Consider the following 6166-nt stretch of genomic DNA (forward strand, 5'->3'; position numbering starts at 1 on the left):
TTTCTGCAGTTGCCTGTAACATAGTGCCCCTTGTATACAAGCAAGCACCACAAATCTTAAAGAAGACTACACTATGACAATAAAAATGCCCCTTACTGGCCAAACCTATTCTTTTTCTGAAAATTCACTCATGATTTATTGTATTGCTTTCACCTTAGCAGGCTATTCTGCAACATGGAAAGATATAATACCATTCCACTACATGCCCCACATCCTGCCTTCACGTCAGTGCTCTGCAACAGTTGTGTGGAAGCATGTTTGGCCATTTCCTCACTGGAGTTATCTGTAGCTGAATGTCTGCAGCAATGTAAATAGTTTCCTGGTCATGTTTACACACACCATGTTTTCTTCTTGGTGGGAAAGAAGTTTAAATTATCCATTTGTTTTAAATGGCAATGTCATGGCACAGTGTCATGAGGCCTGGTGTCAATCCTGCCTGGCCTCCATGACCTAGGACCCCACTTCAGCCCTGTGGCCATCACTCCCTGCCCCAACAAGGCTGCAGCAGGGCCAGACTTCAGCTCCCCACAGCCTGCCCTGCCTGGCCATGGGCCCCACCGAGCCAGGCCCTCTTGCTGTCAGGTCTGTCCTCAGCTCATCTCCATCCCCAGGGAAGTGCCTGGGGTTGGGGCTGCTGTGGTGGCCCAGCTCCAGCAGTGGGATGGGCCCTCGCTGCTAGGCCTGGCCCTGATGAACCCCCCTGGGGAGCCCCCACACCTGTGGTCCCTGCAGTGCCCTGAAAACCAGAAGGAAGGAAATACTGAGGAAATGTCAGGAGAACTTCAGCTGCTCTTGCTGAACAGAAAGATGGGGATGTATTTTCTGAGACTCTAGGCTCAACTTTAATACAGAACATAGGTGAGTTTGAAACTCTCAGCTGAAGTGTATCCACAACAATTTAGACCCCTAGGTTTATTCCTGTCCACTTTCTAGACCTCGCTTGCAATCCACTGAAATGTGGAAGTGGAAAGATGGAGAGAAAACACTAACTGCAATGGACAGCAGGTAAACAAAAGGATCCCAAGTGATGCACCATAGCACAAAATGTTCTGCCCTTCCTGCTTCTAACAAGAAAAGCAAAATCCCTTCTGAACGCATAGAATTAAATGATGCTAAGGTGAATATTATTGAGGCACATCAGCCGTCCTTTCCTTAGATAAAATATTACTCAGCAGAGGACATTTAATTCTTCCTCTAATGTTTTTTCAGTTAGCCAAGCACACTCCTGGTTTTCATTAATTATATGCTTCCCAAAATACTTGCTGGTAGTCTCAGTCACTCAGAGATGAGCAATATGAGAGCAGAATATTAATAACTGTCATAAGCAGCTCTTGCCAAAGTACATTTAAATTAATGGATGTAAGAATTTATTTCATTTCTAATGAGAATCATTAAATATGAGATTGAATTTTAGCAACATCTGGAGAGTGGCAACAAACTGTCAATAGTTTCAGAACCTACGTAGCAGTCTGAGCAGCAGTTACTCTCCAAGTTGAAGAAAAAAATTGTATAGGGAAAAAAAGTCTTAAAAATAGTTAAACAAGTATTTTACAAACAATTTAAAACTACAATTAAAACTGACAAAGAATTCTTGTCTTGGGATTACCAATTAAAATACATTTAAAGAGAACTAAATAAATTTCAGAGAATGAACCAAGGGAACATATGAAAAGATACTTTTGCCTGAAAAAGCTTATAATCTAAAGAGGTAATAGAAAGGCAAGAAATGAAGTATACAAGCAAGCTATCAAAAACAAGTGAAAGGCAATTGTATTTACCATATTCTGTGGACTCCAATTATTGATTATCCAACCAAAGAGTTAAATCTCATACATGAAAATAGTGTTTAACAACACTGAAGACATGAAAATAGAAAGCTTGGGGAAGAGGAAGCAAAGTCAGAGGTACTCTACAAAAGCTGAATGAAAGAATGACTCAATACAGCAAAGTTTCTAGCTAGCTTCTAATACTGGGTCTTGTTCCTTTAGCTGGCAGCTCAAATTTGAACCCTTGAAGTGACAGAATGTACAATAAATATCAGAAAATAAACTTAACACCTAGGCATATTCTATGTCAGACACCAGCACCTTTAATTTATTATATTTTCCTGTTACCCACCTCCAGATATTTCAGTGAAAGATGCCAACAGTTTCACAACAGTGTAAATCTTTACAAGTAAGTGGGGTAGTCCTTATTCATGAAGGTCTTGTTGCAACCCTGATAAGTATCTGACATTGTAGTTCAGGCACATCAGACTCTAAGTACAGTAGTTTTTGACAGCCATATAACTCCTTGTGTCCTTGCTGCCTGTATAAATAATCTTTTAATGAATCCCAAACCCTGAACCTAATTTTCAATACACACATTTTGTGTGAGAAAGTGTCACCTTTCAAGAAGTATGCGTCTTCATGAATATGACTTCTTAATGTTTTAAAAATTAGTAATAAAATCTAAACCTGAGCCAAAGTAAACAAAAAGACACAACAAAAACATTTTGTCCAGCAATGGAACCAAGAGCTGCAAAATTTCCTCACCTGTTTACTCACCAAGATTTAGGGTGCCACAGAATAAAGATAATTAGCCTTTCCTAAACAAAAGCAGTCACCATAAATGGAATACTTCAGTCTTTCAGTATTGTGGCTACCCTACTACAAGAATATGGAAAATAACTCTGCCTGGCTCTCACCTTCATTTTTACACTGATGCGACTATCATTTTGTTAGTGATATACAGAGATGAACAGATATTTATCCTCAGAAAAGATAACATCAGCTATTAACATTGAACTTAATGGAAATTAGATCTATTCTAATCTGTGAGTATGAACAGTCTTCCAATGGAAGAAATTCTGCCTACATCTAGAAGAACAGTTGTATAAGATATTACAGCTATAATACAGCCCGAAATCAGATCCAAAGATTCTGGTTGTCATTTTCTAATACATTAATTAATACATTGATCTTTCATTCTGAACCTCTAACAAGACCCAGCTTCCTCCACCCACACAGAGGGAGTATGTTTAATATGACTTAATGGCTAACAGAAGTTTCAGTCAGTACATTCATTATCCATAATGTCACTCATTTCCCCAGAGCAGGAAACTAAGAGAACAGTAGTAAAACGGAGGAACCTCTGGGCAGAAGAATCCAGAGACACATCAGTCTTTTACCTAACAGCTGATTTAGGCATGATTTATGAAGGCTGAGCAGATAAAACATGTCATAGCTAATGCACTAAAAGACGATACCGTTTTGCTACAATAGTCTTCAGCAATTGCTTTGTGTCAGAGTTGCACCTTAGGGAGATAGTAGGCATGCTCCCAGGCAGCTGTGTTCCATCAGCAGATGTAATCTAAAACGGTTCAGGTAATTCCTATGAAAGGCCGAGGAAGCTCAATATGAGCAAAAAGGAAGAGAAACAGACGTAGAAACCTCACAACCTCCCATGGTCCATCAAGGAAGCAAATTTGTTTCAAGAATATTCTGTTTCAAGATTAAAACTGATGTGCAATATTATTTTACTAAATCAGTAGTGCAGTTTTAAATGTGTGCAAAGTCAGAGAATATAAAAAGGATTAGTTCACAGTGCTATTATGCACTTCTGTAATGCTAGGCATCTCTGCTCTCCTACTACTCTGTGTACCACCCTAAATAAGGACCTCCAGGTCATCTAGTACTAGAGTGCTTTTCCTGGACCTGGTCTTCCATCCTACACCCACTGAACCCTTTCTCTGAAGGTTTAAACAGTGCTCTGATATATGGTGGCGCAAGGTGGTCAGAGAAATGTCAGTTCTATGACACACTAAAATACAATTACTCACATACTAGCCTGAGAAGTGCACCTGAACTTAGTGCTGGTAATAGTATTGTCCTTTCTTAGTAGGAGAAAGAGCACTAGTAGCCTCTATAGTGATTACTAAACTCTGTTCTTCCTAAATTTTCCAGTCTTGCACTGATACTCCTTAGCATGTACTTTCAGGGTCAGGAAAAACTGACATCTCTGTGGCAACCTGTCACTGTCATGCAGATAGCATGGATTCAAATATTAACTGCATAAAACAAATCTACCATGCATTGCTAATATATTTGACTTACAGTACAGTTTAATTACATGTTGGATGATGATCAGGGACAGAGCATTGCCCACTGGAAGCTGGAAGAGCAGATTTCTCAGAAAGTTTAGCGACAGCCAAGACGAAGCCCTGTAGGGAAGAGGAGACACTTTGTTCATACTGCCGGAGTAGTTTAGCCAATTTAGCCACTATGGGGTTGGGGGGGGACCAAGGACTGGTCAGTGAAATTTGAAGCAAAAAATTTCTCATAGTAGTCATTTTTCTATGTTGCTTTTCCTTGCTACTCACATACCTGTGCCTGTAGTGTTGACGTTAATTTTCCGGCTCATTTTCTCCTGTCCTCTCCATGGTCAGGTAGGTAAAACCACAGAGTGACATGGCATGTGTACTCACTCCATTGTCTTCCTTGCACAGAAGGACTCTTACCCCGATAGCTGAGACACTGGTTTGTACGGGGGGGGGGAACAAAGTTTTATTCTCTTTAAGTTGGTGGACCTCTTCAGAAAATTTCTCTGCAGCTGACACACAGGCCTGTAGGGAAGAGGAGAGATTTTCTTCGTACTGCCAGAGTTATTTATCCAGTTCATCCACTGGGGATTCCTCACGGTCTTTCGAAGTCTTTCTTCCTGAAAGGGAGAGCAAACAAGGGGGAAAAGCCCTTTTCCCCTGACCCTACCTCAGAAGCTCTTAACAATTACACTTTTCACCCTTTTCCTTCAGGGAACCAATCTATGGAGGTGTCAGGGCGAGATGTCCAACAATGATTTATTTCTTTAACATTACCACCTTGAAGCGATAACATCTAATAATAGAAACGCTTCTGACTTGCATATTGTGAAAACAACATTTCTTTTATGAACAGCACATTTGCACAATTTCCACTTAGCAAGAGTAGTGACAACACCACCAGTATCTATCCAAACCTGTTTCTACTTACCACAGGGCAAAATTTGAATACACATTAAGGCACCTTTTTCACACAGCCTAATGTTCAATCTTATCAAATACTTAAGAACTTCCTTCAAAGTCAGGCTTAGCTGTATGCACTTGAGCTTCTGATGTTGCTGGGTTTTTTTTTTTTTTTTTAAGGGCTGGGAAGGGAGCTTAGAATCCATGTAAGTAATTTCACTGAACACAGACAAGGTCAAGGAAATACTCAAACTCCTCCTCAACATTAAACAACTATAGAACCCAGGAACACTTACCTGCCAGCTTCTGAACTTGAGTCACTTACGAACTACTTCACAGTGAAGTACGACCAACAGGGTTTTACTGTACTGAGAAGGCACCACCAACATAACATGCTCATAGTCTCTAAAACTATTTCACAGAGATTGTAGAAAACGTGAAGAAGAAAAAGCAGCTTACTAGGGAACACTAAGTCCATTTTACCATGATAGAAAAGCACCCTAGGTAACCCAAACCTCAAACTCCCCTAGGGAGGCAATTCCTCCTCCAACTCCTCATGCTTCCTATATAGCAAAGGTCAAATGATCCACACCTGGCAGATTTCACTTAACAAGGGTGGATCCAAGAGACCTTGTGGAATAGGCTCATCTACCTGGCTTCAATGTTTTAAGGTCAATTGCTCCTTATCACTAGATGAAATAATATGAAAAGGGGCTTTGTGGTTAGAGTTAACCTAATTAATTAACTACAGAAGGTGCACAAGGGTCATATTTCTGTTAGTCATTCTGTGAGGAAAATTAGTACAGAGCCTGTTAAAAAAAAAATAAAAAGAAATAAAAGAAATAAATGAAAGAAAAAAGAAAATGACCTTAAAGGCAAAATTGCTATCATAGATTTTCATCTGTCTAGTCATGACAGATAAAGAATATAGCGATCAGAATTACGTTTCCTGACATTAATGTTATTTAAATTTGCTTTTCTGAGATCTCTTCATTATGTAGGACTTTTCAAACTCTAGCCCCATCACCTCTGACTACAGTATTTACTTCGGCTGCATATAACCTATCATGTATAAATGTCAGAATCCGGATCCTCACTCCCTATTCAGGTCAAGGACTGGGCTGAAAGTTTTGGCTTTAATTTGGTTACATGCCTACATTGCTGTTTGCTGGCAGGTCATGGGAA

General features: G+C 39.8%; 1 long non-coding RNA gene across 1 annotated transcript; it reads right to left on the bottom strand.

The window, feature by feature from the left end:
• Window positions 1-4075: 4075 nt before the first annotated feature.
• Window positions 4076-5632, bottom strand: LOC310893252. The gene is made up of 3 exons (XR_014578845.1): window positions 5278-5632; window positions 4365-4698; window positions 4076-4201 (listed from the first exon to the last, which is right to left on the bottom strand). It is a non-coding gene; the product is annotated as an uncharacterized lncRNA (long non-coding RNA).
• Between the last annotated feature and the right edge of the window lie 534 nt (window positions 5633-6166).

The sequence above is a fragment of the Anser anser genome (genome assembly GCF_964211835.1).
Source record: "Anser anser genome assembly, chromosome: 2".
Classification (NCBI taxonomy): domain Eukaryota; kingdom Metazoa; phylum Chordata; class Aves; order Anseriformes; family Anatidae; genus Anser; species Anser anser.